Below are 20,995 nucleotides of genomic sequence, written 5' to 3' on the forward strand. Positions count from 1 at the left end.
GGTGAAATTACATTCAAGGGTAATTGGTGTAATTGTTAACAAAGTAGTAAAACCTTGGTTTACACGCAGTCGATAACCTGGTGTATTCATTAAACAAAGTATTAAAACCTTGTTACAATTCGAATCCCCAATTAGTTGGAATATTTAACTTCGGGTATAATAATAATTTGACGAGGACACTCGCACTTTATATTTATGACTGATGGACTGTTATGGACAAAAACCAGACGGACAGATTAAATAATCCAGGACAAAGGACAATTAACCCATGGGCATAAAACTAAAATCAACACGTCGAACATCATGATTACGGAAGTTTAAATAAGCATAATTCTTTTATTTCATATTTAATTTCCTTTATTTTATATTTAATTGCACTTCTAATTATCGCATTTTTATTGTTAATTTATTTTATCGCACTTTTAATTATCGTACTCTTTAATTATCGCAAGTTTATTTTATCGCACTTTTATTATTCGCAATTTCATTATTGTTATTTACTTTACGCTTTAATTTAAGTCTTGTATTTATTTTTAATATTTTACATTTGGTTTTAACTGCGACTAAAGTTTTAAAATCGACAAACCGGTCATTAAACGGTAAAAACCCCCTTTATAATAATAATATTACTTATATATATATGTTTATATTTTTATAAAAGTAAATTAATATAGCGTTGAGCTTTGTTTAAAGATTTCCCTGTGGAACGAACCGGACTTACTAAAAACTACACTACTGTACGATTAGGTACACTGCCTATAAGTGTTGTAGCAAGGTTTAAGTATATCCATTCTATAAATAAATAAATATCTTGTGTAAAATTGTATAGTATTTAATAGTTTTTCCTAGTAAAATATAAACTATTTCGTATACACCTCGCATAACATCAAGTATTTTTGGCGCCGCTGCCGGGGATTCGGCGAAACACTATATTTTATAAATATATTTGTATATCATTTTTAGAAAAACAATATAAAAAAAACCAAAAATATAAAAAGAAAAACAAAAATTTATATATTTTTAAGAGTTTTTTTTAAAAATTTTATAAAGTTTCTTTATTTTTATTTTAGTTTATAAAAATATAAGTTTTATTTAAATATTTTGTATTTATATAAAAACAGAAAATTAGAAAACAGAAAACAAAAAAAAAAAAAACTCTCGGGCCCGAACACTGTAGCAGCCCAGCTCCTGACCCGAAACCCTACCTCATGCGATCGCATGAGATTTTAACTTCCAAACCATGCGATCGCATGGCTTGAGTTGACAAGCCTGGTAACCTCAGCCGACAGTTTAGGGTTTTAATTAATTTATAATTATTAATATTATAACCCTAATTAGGTTAGTTTATTTAATTATTAGTTTTAGTTTTATTTAATTAATTTGTATTTTTAGTTTAATTAGTTTTAATAAATTATAAAACTAATACTTTTATAAAATAAATAATATAAAAATAATATTTTTATAAAAATTGTACTTTTTACAACTTTAAGATTATTTTTATATTTTGTACCTTTTTATTTGTTTTAGCGTAATTTTTGTATTTTTCGCTCATATTTAATTTTAAACTTAGTTTTTGCTATAGTTATTTTTACTCCTAGATTTTTAGGCTTTGCCGTAGAATTCCTTAAATGCTTTTTCTTTAGACTAAGATTTAGGTGCTTTAGAATTTTGCGACGCCTTTTTAAGTTTTAGTTTCTTTTTAAAGTTATTTCCATTTGGGATTTAGTTTTTCTTGTAAGCTTTAATATTTTTAGACGACCTTTTACTATGTATCAATTATCATTCCAATTAGTAATTTCAATTTGCGATTATAATTTTAAGTTAGTTGTAGTAATAAGGTTAGGTTAGTCAAGTATTTTTAAGTTTTATAAGTTTCTTTTATTTTTCCGTCACCTTTTATTTTTCAACCATTTTTCTTTTTCAACCTTTTTCCGACGAACTCTTTTTCTTTCTTATTTCTCGCTATTCTAGTTTTAGGACATAGATTTTTGTTCTACTCCTTATCTAAATTTCTTAAAAATACGAAAATTTATTTTGAGTGGTTAAATTGATAGACATCAAAATTTTCTGGTTCGTAGTAATAGTTGGATTTGTATGTGGACCGGGTTATTGGAGCCAAACAGTCCTCAATTATATTGAGACCAAACGAATCCTGCCCCTCTGCTGCATCTTTTGGCTATTCGAAACGTGGGCAAAATCAGAAAAGTCTATTGATTTGATAACTTATTATAATTTTTCTTTCCTTTTTAAAACTAATAGGATATTCAGTGAATGCACCGAGCAAGACGTTCACCACCTTTTGTACGTTCACCACCTGTAACTAGATCAAGACATTTAGCAAATATAACCGCCGTTGATTTTTCTTTAGAATCGTCATCCAGTCGACCAAGTACTTCAGTTCAAATTTCCAATAATCCATTTTTTGAACCCGACCTCACAATTGAGAATCCGGAGAATATTCAGGAACGGTTCATAGATCCTGAACCATTAAACTTTCCTCCGGAACCACCAATCATTCAAACAGAGATTGTTGAGGAACGAACCATTAAATCAGAATCATCTAGTGATACCGATTCAACAAATTCAATTATGGAGAATCTGGAACCTTTAAGTATGGAAGACCGAATGAGAGCTAAACGCACTGGCCAAGGTCACGCAATTACTCATCCTAACATTAATGCGCCAGATTATGAAATCAAAGGACAAATTCTACATATGGTGACTAATCAATGCCAATTTAGTGGTGCGCCGAAGGAAGATCCAAATGAACATCTACGTACCTTTAATAGGATCTGCACACTATTTAAAATCCGAGAAGTGGAGGATGAACAGATATATCTCATGTTATTTCCCTGGACTTTAAAGGGAGAAGCCAAAGATTGGTTGGAATCGTTACCTGAAGGGGCGATCGATACATGGGATGTTTTAATTGACAAATTTCTTAAACAATTCTTTCCTGCATCTAAAGCCGTAAGACTTCAAGCAGAAATTGTTACGTTCACACAGAAACCAAATGAAACTCTATATGAGGCATGGACAAGATATGGAAAGTTGTTAAGAGGATGTCCGCAACATGGTTTAGACACCTGTCAAATAGTACAAATATTCTACCAAGGATGCGACATCACTACAAGAAAAGACATAGATATAGCAGCTGGTGGTTCTATTATGAAGAAAACCGAAACTGATGCTTACAAAATTATTGATAACACTGCTTCCCACTCACATGAGTGGCACCAAGAAAAAGATATCATTAGATCATCTAAAGCAGCTAGAGCCGATTCTAGCCATGACTTAGATTCCATTTCCGCAAAGATAGATGCTGTGGAGAGACGAATGGAAAAGATGACTAAGGATATTCACTCAATACGAATTAGTTGTGAGCAGTGTGGAGGACCACATTTGACAAAAGATTGTCTCAGTATTGAATTAACAATGGAACAAAGAGAGAATATTTCATACATAAACCAAAGGCCTGGAAATAATTATCAGAATAATTATCAACCGCCAAGACCGATTTACAATCAAAACCAGAATTATAACCGAAATATTCCATACAACAACCAACAAGGTCCTACCAATCAACAAGTATCTAATAACAATTACAATCTGCAAAGACCTAATTTTCAAAACAAACCACCACAACAAACCGATGATAAAAAGCCAAATTTAGAAGATATGATGACGAAGCTAGTTGAAACTCAAACGCAGTTTTTCACATCTCAAAAACAAACCAATGAACAAAATGCTCAAGCATTTAGAAATCAACAAGCTTCTATTCAAAATCTGGAACAAGAAGTAAGTAACCTAGCAAGGTTAATAGGTGAAAGAAAACCGGGAAGTCTACCTAGCGATACAAATGCTAACCCCCGGAATGAAACAGCTAAAGCTATTACCACAAGAAGTGGCACAACACTTAAACCACCTGAAATACCTGTAACTTCTGATGAAACTATTCCTACTCCACAAGAACCACAACCTGATCAAGATAAGGAAAAAGAACCGGTAGTTGAAAAGGTTAATGAAAATAACACAGTTAAGGATAAACCTTATGTTAAACCATACCAACCACCACTTCCTTATCCGAGTAAAATGAAGAAAGAGAAACTTGAAGCCGAGCAATCCAAATTCTTGGATATGTTTAAACAGATAAATGTAAATCTTCCTTTCATTGATGTGATTTCAGGAATGCCTAGATATGCTAAATTCTTGAAAGATCTAATCTCAAATAGAAAGAAAATGGAAGAACTCTCGGCTGTTACTATGAATGCTAATTGTTCAGCAGTGCTGTTGAATAAGATACCAGAAAAACTATCTGATCCAGGAAGTTTCACAATTCCATGTTTTCTGGGTAGTCTTAGTTCAATAGAAGCATTGGCAGACTTAGTTGCTAGTATAAATCTAATGCCGTATTCACTATACGCTAAACTAGACCTTGGAGAATTGAAACCAACCAGAATAAGCATACAACTAGCCGATAGATCAATAAAATATCCTAGAGGGATAATGTAGAACATGCTAGTTAAAGTTGGTACTTTAGTATTTCCAGTAGATTTTGTTGTTTTGGACATGGAAGAAGATTCTCAAGTTCCTCTCATATTAGGAAGACCATTCTTAAACACGGCTAAAGCAATGATAGACGTGTTCGGTAAGAAACTGACCCTAAGTATAGAGGACGAGAGTGTTACCTTTTTAGTTGATAGAGCAATGCAACAACCACAATCTGCAGATGATACATGTTATTATATTCAAACTATAGATGCACATGCAGAATTATTAGAAGAATTTCCAGAATTAAAAGGAACAGGAGAATGTTCTTTAGGAGAAGGTAATGAACCAATTGATGAAGCTGAAATATTAGCTACACTTATAGCTAATGGATATGAACCAACAACAGAAGAAATTCAAATGCTAAAAGAAGAAGACAGATATCGATATAAATCATCGATAGAAGAACCTCCGAAATTAGAGTTAAAGCCACTTCCAAACCATTTGGAATACGCTTATTTACATGGTGAATCTGAATTACCTGTAATAATATCGTCTTCTCTTACTGAAAATGAGAAAGCACAACTCATTTCTGTGTTGAAAGCTCATAAACCAGCCATTGCATGGAAGATTCATGATATTAAAGGAATAAGTCCTTCGTATTGCACACATAAAATCCTTATGGAAGAAGGTCATAAAACGTATGTGCAACGCCAACGAAGACTAAATCCTAATATGCAAGATGTAGTTAAGAAAGAGATTATTAAACTGCTAGATGCAGGTTTAATTTATCCAATCTCTGATAGTCCATGGGTAAGCCCAGTTCAATGCGTACCTAAGAAGGGTGGCATGACTGTCATTACAAATGAGAAAAATGAGCTTATTCCTACTAGGACTATAACAGGATGGCGTGTATGTATTGATTATAGAAAATTAAATGACGCCACCAGAAAAGATCACTTTCCCTTACCTTTCATTGATCAAATGTTGGAAAGATTAGCCGAAAATAGTTACTATTATTTTCTAGATGGATTTTCCGGATATTTTCAAATTCCAATAGCACCCGAGGACCAAGAGAAAACCACATTCACGTGCCCTTATGGTACTTTTGCTTACAAACGCATGCCATTTGGACTTTGCAACGCCCCTGCAACCTTTCAAAGGTGTATGATGGCGATTTTTCACGACATGATAGAAGAATGCATGGAAGTTTTCATGGATGACTTTTCAGTCTTCGGTGATACATTTAAATCATGTCTAGTTAATCTGGAACGAATGCTAATTAGATGCGAAAAATCAAATCTAGTACTTAATTGGGAGAAATGCCATTTCATGGTTAAAGAAGGCATCGTTCTTGGACATAAAATTTCAAAAGAAGGAATTGAAGTGGATAGAGCTAAAGTAGATGTAATTGCTAAACTTCCACATCCCACCAATGTTAGAGGAGTTAGGAGTTTTCTAGGGCATGCCGGTTTTTACCGACGTTTCATAAAAGATTTTTCTAAAATTGCCACTCCTATGAATAAACTCCTAGAAAAGGATGCGCCATTCATCTTTTCAGATGAGTGTATCAAATCTTTTAATATTCTTAAAGAGAAACTCACTAATGCACCGATCATGATAACACCAAATTGGAATCTACCATTTGAACTAATGTGCGATGCAAGTGATTTTGCAATGGGAGCCGTTTTAGGACAAAGGATTGAAAAACGATTTCAACCTATATATTATGCTAGTAAGACGTTACAAGGAGCACAAACGAACTATACAACTACTGAAAAAGAACTCCTTGCTATTGTCTTTGCTTTTGACAAATTTCGATCATATCTCGTTCTAGCAAAAACGGTGGTCTATACCGACCATTCTGCTCTTAGATACCTATTTTCAAAACAAGATGCTAAACCAAGATTAATCCGTTGGATCTTACTCTTACAAGAGTTTGATATTGAAATCCGAGATAAAAGAGGAGCAGAAAATCTCGCCGCTGATCATCTTTCTCGTCTTGAAAATCCCGAATTAGAAGTTCTAAATGAATCGGCCATACAAGACAACTTTCCTGATGAATATCTATTGAAGATAGATTATAAAGAAATCCCATGGTTTGCAGACTATGCAAACTACTTAGTTTGTGGATTCCTTGAAAAAGGATTATCGTACCAAAAACGAAAGAAATTCTTCAGTGATATAAAACACTATTTCTGGGAAGATCCACATTTGTTTAAAAGTTGTCCCGATGGAATAATACGCCGATGTGTATTTGGAGATGAAGCTAGTAAAATATTAAACCATTGTCACACAGGACCAACAGGAGGGCATTATGGGCATCAACTAACAGCAAGAAAAGTTTATGAAGCTGGATTCTATTGGCCTACAATTTATAAAGACACACACCTTCTTTGCAAATCCTGTGATGCATGTCAAAGGGCCGGAAAAATAAGTCAACGTGATGAAATGCCACAAAATGTCATTCAAGTATGTGAAGTATTTGACATTTGGGGTATTGACTTTATGGGTCCATTTCCAAAATCTCATAATAATCTATATATACTCGTAGCCATTGATTATGTATCTAAATGGACGGAAGCACAAGCTCTCCCAACTAACGATGCACGAGTTGTAGTCAACTTTTTAAAATGTCTTTTTGCAAGGTTTGGAACACCGAAAGCTTTAATAAGTGATCGGGGTACTCATTTCTGTAATAATCAACTTGAGAAAGTTCTTAAAAGATATGGAGTAACTCATAAAATCTCCACCGCATATCATCCACAAACAAGTGGACAAGTTGAAAATACCAACAGAGCTTTAAAACGTATTCTAGAGAAAACCGTAGGATCAAATCCAAAGGAATGGTCCATTAAATTGGAGGATGCACTCTGGGCTTTTAGAACAGCCTACAAAACTCCAATTGGAACCACACCTTTTAGACTTGTTTATGGAAAAGCATGTCATCTTCCAGTAGAAATTGAACACAAAGCTTTTTGGGCTTTGAAAACATGTAATCTTGATTTACATGAAGCCGGACGTATACGATTAAGTCAACTAAACGAATTAGAAGAATTAAGACATGAAGCATACGGAAATTCGTTAATCTATAAAGAAAGAACAAAGAAATGGCATGATAAAAGAATCAGAAGTTCAAAAGAATTTAAAGAAGGAGACAGAGTTCTTCTTTTCAATTCACGATTCAAGCTATTTCCTGGAAAATTGAAATCAAGATGGTCTGGACCATTCATAGTCAAAAGAGTTTTCCCATACGGAACGATAGAATTAATAAATTCAAATGGGATTGAATTTAAAGTTAATGGTCACAGAGTTAAACATTACATACATGGTCCGATGGAAGTCGACAACGAAGTTAATCACAATTTCGACACCACAGCTAACTAAGTGTGGGGAGAATCAAGTCTTTAAAGAATAATATGTATTTCTGTTAGAGTTAGATTGTCTGTTTTCGTGTAGTTCTCGAAAATGGAACCCGAATGGTCTTTCCCTAGCAGACCCTAAAGAACTAGTCTTCTCCCCCCATTCTGAATTTTTATTTTTTTAGGTTTTTACAAAATGAAGACTGCCTGTGAACTAAACCATGGTCTAATGCTACACGCTTTGATCACTAAAAGAAATAATGACATACTACCGAGTGAAATAGTATCAGTAATCAGAGAAAGAATGGACGGAGTTAGAAAAGAATCCAGATGCGAAGATAATAAGTTACAATTTGGTAAAGGAAAATCAAAATCCGCAGCGAAAAGAAGAGCACGACACCTAGAAAGATGTCACAAATGCGGAAAATGGTCACATGGAGGTAAATGTTCAAATAATCAAACCTATTCAAATACCGAATTTGTTACTTTATGCAGAGACGGACCGTTCATATGTTTAGAAGAAAAGACACTAAATGCTCGAGGTTACGCTTATGTAGCTATGGAAAACCAATTAAACCGACTATCTTATGAATGGGATAGATCATATAACTAAGAAATCTATTTCACAGGTATGTCTGTACAGTTTTTATTTTTATTTTTATTTTTAACCTTTTGATAATAAACGCTAATTTGTTCGCTAAAAAGTATTAAATTGGTATTAAATAAAATTAGGTTTGGCGACCGAAATTATTGATATCATTCAAAAATTTATTACATCACTGCGAAATTTAACGTTTATTCTTAAGGTATAAATATCTTTAATCAATCAAACCAAAATATTTCAAAAATTCGTCATGAGTTAAATTAGGTCTTGGAACCGAAATTACTTTACCGAAAAGAGGGGCGCATATTTTTGATAATATTTGATTGATTAAAGTGGGATAAAAAGCCAAAAAGATTTTTAATTTTATTTTTACCATGTTTTTAAAATAAATATTTAAATCTTAAATTAATATTGTAAACTTTGTAAAAACAATATATTTAAAATTGTAAATATTTGAAAAATTAATATAAGTTTGGTATGAATTTATAATATGAATTTTTAAATTAAGTCTGGTGTGAATTTTTAATTTTTAAAATATGAATTTTTAATTTTATGCATTTCAAAATTTAAGTTTGGTGTGATTTTTTTAATATTAATTTTGAATTTTATATTTATGTTGTGTGAATTTAAAAACAAAAATTTACTTTATCTCATTAAGTTAAAAATATGATTTTTAAAATTCGTCGTAAGTTGAAGACTAGGTCTTTAAACCGAAATTGCTTTACCCGAGGGAGGGACGAGAACTTTTATTATCATTATTTTTAATCTTATTGAATTAAAGTATGCCAAAAACATTAAAAAACCAAAAAAATCTTTACTTTTAAAAACCGCGCTTTGATTTGACAAATTTTAAAATTTTGTCGAGGGACAGACTAGGACAACGATTCGAAACGCCCTCGCTCCTAAAGGAAACCAAATTTTTAAAATTTAAATAATTATAAGTTTTATAAAGTATAAGGTTTTATAAAAAAAAAAAAAAAAAAAAAAAAAAAAAAAAAAAAAAACATGAAAACACTGTACCCGGACCCCCATGCGATCGCATGGGTTTTACACTTCAACTCCATGCGATCGCATGGAGCTGAAGTCCAGACCTGATACATACAGCAGTCTGTTCTGCCTTCCTCACCACAACACACACACATTCACGAAACTCACCCAAAAACTCACCAATTTTCGCCATTTTTCCACCGTAATTCGTCATTTTTCTTGCTCTAATCATGCCTAGATTCTCATTCTTCAGCAAATTGGTAAAAATTACACTCCTAAACTCTATAAATTCCTAGTTTTTGTGATAATTACCAATTTTTTACCTAATGCAATTTTGTTAATTTCTAGTGTAATTAGTGTTAAATTGTTAGTATTTTATGCATGTATAACCTATATTGATGCTATTTAACATGATTTGAAGCCAAAAACTTCAAAATTTTTAGAAATCTAGGGTTTGTGTTCTTGAGCAATTTGGGGCTTTTTGGTATAAACAGGTTATGGCCGATTTTTGTCATGAATTATTGCCAAATTGAGTAGTGTAACATGTTTAGATAGTTAAATGATCAAAACAATGATCCTAAACATGATTTTTGGAGATTAAAGTGGACTTTTTAAGTCCAAAATTCATGAACTTGATTAATTTGATATATTTGCCATTTGAGACTTGTTAAATTATTAGTAATGAATATTTTGACATGTTATTTGAGTTAAATGCTTATGAATTTTGTATACATTTTCATATGTGCTTATTTGAAAAGTGTAGAATTGTGAAAAATTGTGAAAATGTGTATAAGTTTAATTTTGATTTAACATGTTATAGTGATTGTTTTAAGTTGTTATTTTGCTAACACTAATGCATATTTGGATGCACAATTTTTGTGTTTAATGTGTTTTACAGAGAGCCGATACTGGAGGTTCAGGAGCATCATCATCTAGACGACCAGCACCAGTACAAGAACCACAGCCAGAAATGCAACACGAACAAGAACCACAACAGGAACAACAACAGCCTGATCAGCACATACCTTATTATGATCCGGTCCAGTTTGTTGATGAATTCATAGTATTCCCAATGAGGCCGCCAGTAGAATTCCCAACGATTCCTGAGCACACTCTACATCCTAATCTGAGATTTGATAGAAGATGGAGAGATTACGAGACATATCAAAGGAACAAATTCAAATTGGTAACAAAAAATGTAGAGGTGCCAAGGGTAATTGATTGGGCCCCTTTGGAAACGGTCCATCTAGCTGACCGTGTTAGACTGCTTTTAGTTCAAAGGTATGGCAGTTCTTCTTTTACAGATTGGGAACGTCTTTTCACCATTCGTAGACCTGTATATAAGGAATGGTGTGTTGAGTTGATGAGTACTGTATCACTTGATACAAATATAGTTAGAATAGATGATAGAAGATTTCTTAGGTTTATCCTTGGCGGTAGGATGTACAGAATGTCCATGCTGGACATGGCCAGGGCCTTACAGATATATACTCCTGGTGAGTTGCTATTACCCGATTGTACAAACTTGATTCATTATGGTGAACGGGTAGATAGTAACTTTGACGCTGACGCCATTTGGAGGCGTATGTCACATTTTGATGTTTTTACACGAGCAGGAGGACACTCCTATACACATATTGACAGGGCCGAGCTTCGTATTATTCATAGATTTTTGGCCAACTCGATTACACAAAGAGGTCATAATAAAGAAAAAATTACCTTATATGATTTATTCTACCTAAAGTGTATTCGGGATCCTAGAAGCTTTGTCAATATCCCTTACTGTGTTGCTTTTTATTTATCTAAAATGGTAGAGGGAATGCAGGACGGGAGTATAATAGGAGGAGGTATTTTTGTTACTCTCATTGGAGAGTATTTAGGTGTTGATAGGAACCAAGGGGGTCCATTACAGATTTGTAGAGAACAGGTTGAGCCCTTAGGATTGAAAGTTTATGTGGGTGCTAAGGTATTGAAAAGTAGACGTAACCAGGCAGTACCCTATGAGGGATCTCATCCTCAGGTAGAGAGAGAGGCTCAGACGAGGAAATGGAGGAGGCGGAAGACATTAGGGATGTCTTTCGAGATGCTATTCTTGACGTCCACGTTCGTATAGATGAGGAAGCAATGACGAACGCGGCAAGACATAGTATGTATGAGCAGTGGAACTCCGAGCGAGTATACGAGGATTATAGGCGACGCCAACACGATAGCTGGTTAGTTCATCAGCACCAAATCATGAGCCAGCTACCAAATAACTATGTACCTACTCGACCTGCTCATTTTCCGCCACATAGCCCCGATATCCGACCACCCTTTAACCGGTATGACTATAACCAAGCCTATCAGAACACCTATAACCAACAATGGAACCCACCCGATGAGATGAACTGGAACCCCTATCCAGACTGATTTAGTTCCATTTGGTTATTTTTTTATGATTATTATGTTTTTATCTTTTGACTTTTTCATGTTTAAACTTATGTTATTGGATAAATTTGTGTAATTTTTATTATTTTATTATTATTGTGTACTAATATTTCATATTTAGAATTTGAAAGTGGGATATTAAGTCCCATTTCAAATTCCCATGCATGATTATACTTGTATGTATGTATATTGTCGATTGTTCAAAACAGGGTAAAACAGCGCATTTTCAAAGACTGGCATTAAGTTCAGCAAAAGCTACTAATTTTGACGACAAGATGACAAATAAATGTGATGTCACAACAGACGGAATGAACAAATGATGTGCACCATTTATCATTCAGCAAACAAACGCCAATATATTTGAAAACTTTGGTAAAATTTAATCATTTTCACACAAATCACCCTCAATAATTTAAATTGTTACTGATTTCTTGCAAATGAGGGCATTGCAAGATCTTAAGTGTGGGAAGGGGATAAATTCTTTCGGATTTTAAAATTTTTTTTTTTACTTTATACACTTGGTAACCATTAAAAAATACTAGTAACGTAGTAGTTGTATTAGAATCTAGTGCTCTCTGATAATAAAGAACAGCCCTAGTCTTATATACTGACTACCCAATTCTAGTAAAATTTTTCAAAATTTTCAATTAAATGAACTCAAAATCATGTTTATACATATTTATGAACGATAAAACTAGGTGTTAACACCGAAATTATTGTTACCTCGGAAAGGACATAAATTGAGAAACAAACCAAAATGTTGAAATTCATTTAAAATGGAATAGAGGACGATAAAAAAGGAAAATAAAAGCCAAGTGTGGGAAAATTTACCAAGTTATCTTAAACATATGTCACATATATCTGTAACAAATAACTGAAAATACTTTTGCTTTGGACTAAACTAAACTGTTTTACCCAATGAAAGAAAAGAAGAGATGGATCTACACGATGAATCAATTCCATCATTAAAAGGAAGTAAAGTCTTCCGAAAAAAGAAACGCGCTTCTTGATTTAGGTCATGAAGTTGTCGTCCAGACCAGCTGTAGGTTGACGAAAAATCTAGAAAAGTCATCACTAAAATCAGCAGGAAATCCACGGACCTCAGCATTAAACAGGGTCGCCAAGTGGTCAGATTTATCCTAACCATGAGAAGGATTTATCTTGTAAAATGGGGGGGCACCATGCAAATTAGCTGGATAAGACTAATGAATCAGATCTCCAGAAAGGATAATCTCCTTAAAGATTAAAAATCAGCTTTTAAGACTGATATCACTCAATCCTTGAGATTGACCTTAAAGATTGAGAATTACAAACTCATGGAATTCAATGATATCTAAACTCGAGCTTGAACGAGAAAATATTTTAATCAAAATTACAAACCGATTTGTTTTCTGAAAACCCTACTTTTAATGCGTTCATTACCATTGAACGTAAAATCCTAGGAATTCACCTGGAATTCATTAGGTCACCTGAACCAAATCGGGTGTCAACCGTAAGAACGGTGGTTGCATAGTGGTCAAAGACAGGACCTTGTGCCATACCGAAAAATCATAAGGGTAAGCTTTACTATTGCTCCTACCAAGGATAGTAATTGCGTCCGACACGTTATAGACCATAATTAAAAGCATGTCAGGGGACATTGCCTTAACAGTTGCTTGTTCAACGCTTTCCTTTTCAACCGGACGGTAGTTTACCGAAAGATAATATACGGGACAAGTAAACTGGACGTGTTGCTTTCCAAATACAAGGTTAGCAAGTGGGTGACACAAAACCGCAAGTTTTGAGCTAAAATTTTCAAATCTGAAACCCACCAAACCCACAAAAATATTTTGCAAACACCGGTAAAGGGTTATTCCGGAAAACTTATCTAGGGTAAAAACTAGATTTAATTTTCAAAAGATCAAATGTTTTCATAAAGATCCAATTTCCTTAATGGATCTAAATTTTTATAGTCATGTGGGACTGTAAACCATATTGTTACTACCATTGTTTATACCACCGTATAGAAAATCACTGATGTACAAAGTGTGAAGAATAAAGAAGTGATTCTAGTATTTCAAGACGATATTGCTTGAGGACAAGCAACGCTCAAGTGTGAGAATATTTGATAATGCTAAAAACGAACATATATTTCATAGCATTATTCCTCAAGAAAGACAAGCTTTTAGTTGCAAATTGTTCTATTTACAAGTGATATTCGTTTAAATAATAAAAGGTGAAGACAAAAGACAGATTCGACGAATTGAAGACGCAAACGACCAAAAAGCTCAAAAGTACAAAATACAATCAAAGAGGTTCCAATTATTGATAAGAAACGTCTCGAAATTACAAGAGTACAAGATTCAAAACGCAAAGTACAAGATATTAAATTGTACGCAAGGACGTTCGAAAATCCGGAACCGAGACCGGAGTCAACTCTCAATGCTCGACGCAACGGACTAAAAATTACAAGTCAACTATGCACATAAATATAATATAATATTTAAATAATTCTTATAATTATTTAATATATTATATTATTTATAAAACCGTCGGCAGAAGAAAACAACCAAAAATGAGCCTCCCCAGCTGGCCATGCGATCGCATGGCCAGGAAGAAGGAAGTCCATGCGATCGCATGGCATGAAAAGTCAGGCCACATCTCCTATAAAATCGAGTTTTGGTGAACCAAAAACATATCCATCTTCCTCTCTTCTCTCATATATACGTAAAATATATATATATAATTTATATTTTAATTTTAATTTTAATTATAATTCTAATAATAAGGGTATGTTAGCGAATGTTGTAAGGGTGTAAGTCGAAATTCTGTCCGTGTAACGCTACGCTATTTTTAATCATTGTAAGTTATGTTCAACCTTTTTATATTAATGTCTCGTAGCTAAGTTATTATTATGCTTATTTAAAACGAAGTAATCATGATGTTGGGCTAATTACTAAAATTGGGTAATTGGGCTTTGTACCATAATTGGGGTTTGGACAAAAGAACGACACTTGTGGAAATTAGACTATGGGCTATTAATGAGCTTTAGATTTGTTTAACTAAATGAAAGTTTGTTAATGTTAATATAAAGATTTACAATTGGGCGTCCCTATAAATTACCATATACACTCGATCGGACACGATGGGCGGGGTATTTATATGTACGAATAATCGTTCATTTAACCGGACACGGGAATGGATTAATAGCCACTAGAATAATTAAAACAGGGGTGAAATTACATTCAAGGGTAATTGGTGTAATTGTTAACAAAGTAGTAAAACCTTGGTTTACACGCAGTCGATAACCTGGTGTATTCATTAAACAAAGTATTAAAACCTTGTTACAATTCGAATCCCCAATTAGTTGGAATATTTAACTTCGGGTATAATAATAATTTGACGAGGACACTCGCACTTTATATTTATGACTGATGGACTGTTATGGACAAAAACCAGACGGACAGATTAAATAATCCAGGACAAAGGACAATTAACCCATGGGCATAAAACTAAAATCAACACGTCGAACATCATGATTACGGAAGTTTAAATAAGCATAATTCTTTTATTTCATATTTAATTTCCTTTATTTTATATTTAATTGCACTTCTAATTATCGCATTTTTATTGTTAATTTATTTTATCGCACTTTTAATTATCGTACTCTTTAATTATCGCAAGTTTATTTTATCGCACTTTTATTATTCGCAATTTCATTATTGTTATTTACTTTACGCTTTAATTTAAGTCTTGTATTTATTTTTAATATTTTACATTTGGTTTTAACTGCGACTAAAGTTTTAAAATCGACAAACCGGTCATTAAACGGTAAAAACCCCCTTTATAATAATAATATTACTTATATATATATGTTTATATTTTTATAAAAGTAAATTAATATAGCGTTGAGCTTTGTTTAAAGATTTCCCTGTGGAACGAACCGGACTTACTAAAAACTACACTACTGTACGATTAGGTACACTGCCTATAAGTGTTGTAGCAAGGTTTAAGTATATCCATTCTATAAATAAATAAATATCTTGTGTAAAATTGTATAGTATTTAATAGTTTTTCCTAGTAAAATATAAACTATTTCGTATACACCTCGCATAACATCAACTACTCAAATAAAGGAGGCGCAACAAGGAGTTTTAAAAGAGGGAAATTTAAAGGATGAAATACTCAAAGGATCGGAGAAGCATCTTAATATTCGGGAAGACGGAACCCGGTATAGGGCTGAAAGGATTTGGGTACCAAAATTTGAAGATATGAGAGAAATGGTACTTAGAGAAGCTCATAAAACCAGATACTCAATACATCCTGGAACGGGGAAGATGTACAAGGATCTCAAGAAACATTTTTGGTGGCCGGGTATGAAAGCCGATGTTGCTAAATACGTAGGAGAATGTTTGACGTGTTCTAAGGTCAAAGCTGAGCATCAGAAACCATCAGGTCTACTTCAACAACCCAAAATCCCGGAATGGAAATGGGAAAACATTACCATGGATTTCATCACTAAATTGCCAAGGACTGCATGTGGTTTTGATACTATTTGGGTAATAGTTGATCGTCTCACCAAATCAGTACACTTCCTACCAATAAGAGAAGATGACAAGATGGAGAAGTTAGCACGACTGTATTTGAAGGAAGTCGTCTCCAGACATGGAATACCAATCTCTATTATCTCTGATAGGGATGGCAGATTTATTTCAAGATTCTGGCAGACATTACAGCAAGCATTAGGAACTCGTCTAGACATGAGTACTGCCTATCATCCACAAACTGATGGGCAGAGCGAAAGGACGATACAAACGCTTGAAGACATGCTACGAGCATGTGTTATTGATTTCGGAAACAGTTGGGATCGACATCTACCGTTAGCAGAATTTTCCTACAACAACAGCTACCATTCAAGCATTGAGATGGCGCCGTTTGAAGCACTTTATGGTAGAAAGTGCAGGTCTCCGATTTGTTGGAGTGAAGTGGGGGATAGACAGATTACGGGTCCGGAGATTATACAAGAAACTACCGAGAAGATCATCCAAATTCAACAACGGTTGAAAACCGCCCAAAGTCGACAAAAGAGCTACGCTGACATTAAAAGAAAAGATATAGAATTTGAAATTGGAGAGATGGTCATGCTTAAAGTTGCACCTTGGAAAGGCGTTGTTCGATTTGGTAAACGAGGGAAATTAAATCCAAGGTATATTGGACCATTCAAGATTATTGATCGTGTCGGACCAGTAGCTTACCGACTTGAGTTACCTCAACAACTCCCGGCTGTACATAACACTTTCCACGTCTCGAATTTGAAGAAATGTTTTGCTAAAGAAGATCTCACTATTCCGTTAGATGAAATCCAAATCAACGAAAAACTTCAATTCATCGAAGAACCCATCGAAATAATGGATCGTGAGGTTAAAAGACTTAAGCAAAACAAGATACCAATTGTTAAGGTTCGATGGAATGCTCGTAGAGGACCCGAGTTCACCTGGGAGCGTGAAGATCAGATGAAGAAGAAATACCCGCATCTATTTCCAGAAGATTCGTCAACACCTTCAACAGCTTAAAATTTCGGGACGAAATTTATTTAACGGGTAGGTACTATAGTGACCCGAACTTTTCCATGTTTATATATATTAATTGAGATTGATATTTACATGATTAAATGTTTCCAAAATGTTAAGCAATCAAACTTGTTAAGACTTGATTAATTGAAATATGTTTCATATAGACAATTGACCACCCAAGTTGACCGGCGATTCACGAACGTTAAAACTTGTAAAAACGACATGACGATATATATATGGATATACATATGGTTAACATGAGATTATGATAAGTAAGTATCTCCATAAGTATATTAACAATGAGTTATATACATATAAACAAGACTACTAACTTAAGGATTTCGAAACGAGACATATATGTAACGATTATCGTTGATACGACATTTAAATGTATATATATCATATTAAGATATATTAATATATCATAATATCATGATAATATAATAATTTAAAATCTCATTTGATATTATAAACATTGGGTTAACAACATTTAACAAGATCGTTAACCTAAAGGTTTCAAAACAACACTTACATGTAACGACTAACGATGACTTAACGACTCAGTTAAAATGTATATACATGTAGTGTTTTAATATGTATTTATACACTTTTGAAAGACTTAAATACACTTATCAAAATACTTCTACTTAACAAAAATGCTTACAATTACATCCTCGTTCAGTTTCATCAACAATTCTACTCGTATGCACCCGTATTCGTACTCGTACAATACACAGCTTTTAGATGTATGTACTATTGGTATATACACTCCAATGATCAGCTCTTAGCAGCCCATGTGAGTCACCTAACACATGTGGGAACCATCATTTGGCAACTAGCATGAAATATCTCATAAAATTACAAAAATATGAGTAATCATTCATGACTTATTTACATGAAAACAAAATTACATATCCTTTATATCTAATCCATACACCAACGACCAAAAACACCTACAAACACTTTCATTCTTCAATTTTCTTCATCTAATTAATCTCTCTCAAGTTCTATCTTCAAGTTCTAAGTGTTCTTCATAAATTCCCAAAGTTCTAGTTTCATAAAATCAAGAATACTTTCAAGTTTGCTAGCTCACTTCCAATCTTGTAAGGTGATCATCCAACCTCAAGAAATCTTTGTTTCTTACAGTAGGTTATCATTCTAATATAAGGTAATAATCATATTCAAACTTTGGTTCAATTTCTATAACTATAACAATCTTATTTCAAGTGATGATCTTACTTGAACTTGTTTTCGTGTCATGATTCTGCTTCAAGAACTTCGAGCCATCCAAGGATCCGTTGAAGCTAGATCCATTTTTCTCTTTTCCAAGTTTATCCAAGGAACTTAAGGTAGTAATGATGTTCATAACATCATTCGATTCATACATATAAAGCTATCTTATTCGAAGGTTTAAACTTGTAATCACTAGAACATAGTTTAGTTAATTCTAAACTTGTTCGCAAACAAAAGTTAATCCTTCTAACTTGAATTTTAAAATCAACTAAACACATGTTCTATATCTATATGATATGCTAACTTAATGATTTAAAACCTGGAAACACGAAAAACACCGTAAAACCGGACTTACGCCGTCGTAGTAACACCGCGGGCTGTTTTGGGTTAGTTAATTAAAAACTATGATAAACTTTGATTTAAAAGTTGTTATTCTGAGAAAATTATTTTTATTATGAACATGAAACTATATCCAAAAATTATGGTTAAACTCAAAGTGGAAGTATGTTTTCTAAAATGGTCATCTAGACGTCGTTCTTTCGACTGAAATGACTACCTTTACAAAAATGACTTGTAACTTATTTTTCCGACTATAAACCTATACTTTTTCTATTTAGATTCATAAAATAGAGTTCAATATGAAACCATAGCAATTTGATTCACTCAAAACGGATTTAAAATGAAGAAGTTATGGGTAAAACAAGATTGGATAATTTTTCTCATTTTAGCTACGTGAAAATTGGTAACAAATCTATTCCAACCATAACTTAATCAACTTGTATTGTATATTATGTAATCTTGAGATACCATAGACACGTATACAATATTTCGACCTATCATGTCGACACATCTATATATATTTCGGAACAACCATAGACACTCTATATGTGAATGTTGGAGTTAGCTATACAGGGTTGAGGTTGATTCCAAAATATATATAGTTTGAGTTGTGATCAATACTGAGATACGTATACACTGGGTCGTGGATTGATTCAAGATAATATTTATCGATTTATTTCTGTACATCTAACTGTGGACAACTAGTTGTAGGTTACTAACGAGGACAGCTGACTTAATAAACTTAAAACATCAAAATATATTAAAAGTGTTGTAAATATATTTTGAACATACTTTGATATATATGTATATATTGTTATAGGTTCGTGAATCAACCAGTGGCCAAGTCTTACTTCCCGACGAAGTAAAAAAAAAAATCTGTGAAAGTGAGTTATAGTCCCACTTTTAAAATCTAATATTTTTGGGATGAGAATACATGCAGGTTTTATAAATGATTTACAAAATAGACACAAGTACGTGAAACTACATTCTATGGTTGAATTATCAAAATCGAATATGCCCCTTTTTATTAAGTCTGGTAATCTAAGAATTAGGGAACAGACACCCTAATTGACGCGAATCCTAAAGATAGATCTATTGGGCCTAACAAACCCCATCCAAAGTATCGGATGCTTTAGTACTTCGAAATTTATATCATATCCGAAGGGTGTCCCGGAATGATGGAGATATTCTTATATATGCATCTTGTTAATGTCGGTTACCAGGTGTTCACCATATGAATGATTTTTATCTCTATGTATGGGATGTGTATTGAAATATGAAATCTTGTGGTCTATTATTATGATTTAATATATATAGGTTAAACCTATAACTCACCAACATTTTTGTTGACGTTTTAAGCATGTTTATTCTCAGGTGATTATTAAGAGCTTCCGCTGTCGCATACTTAAATAAGGACGAGATTTGGAGTCTATGCTTGTATGATATTGTGTAAAAACTGCATTCAAGAAACTTATTTTGTTGTAACATATTTGTATTGTAAACCATTATGTAATGGTCGTGTGTAAACAGGATATTTTAGATTATCATTATTTGATAATCTACGTAAAGCTTTTTAAACCTTTATTGATGAAATAAAGGTTATGGTTTGTTTTAAAATGAATGCAGACTTTGAAAAACGTCTCATATAGAGGTCAAAACCTCGCAACGAAATCAATTAATATGGAACGTTTTTAATCAATAAGAACGGGACATTTCACGTAAACCTCTCGAATTCCAAGTGGGTGACCGCGTAATGTTAAAAGTTGCACCTTGAAAAGGTGTAATCCTTTTCGGGAAACATAGAAAGCGAAATCTACCATATTTTGATCCTTTTAAAATCTTGGAGCTTATTGGACCCGTTGCTTACCGTTTTGAATTCCCAACTCAACCGAATTCCGTTCATCCTACGTTCCATGTATCAAACTTTAAGAAGTGTATTGCCGAACAAGAACTTGTTATTCCTTTCAATGAGCTTAATATCGATGACAAACTCCACTTCATGG

This window comes from Rutidosis leptorrhynchoides, chromosome 10, assembly GCF_046630445.1.
Source record: "Rutidosis leptorrhynchoides isolate AG116_Rl617_1_P2 chromosome 10, CSIRO_AGI_Rlap_v1, whole genome shotgun sequence".
Classification (NCBI taxonomy): Eukaryota; Viridiplantae; Streptophyta; class Magnoliopsida; order Asterales; family Asteraceae; genus Rutidosis; species Rutidosis leptorrhynchoides.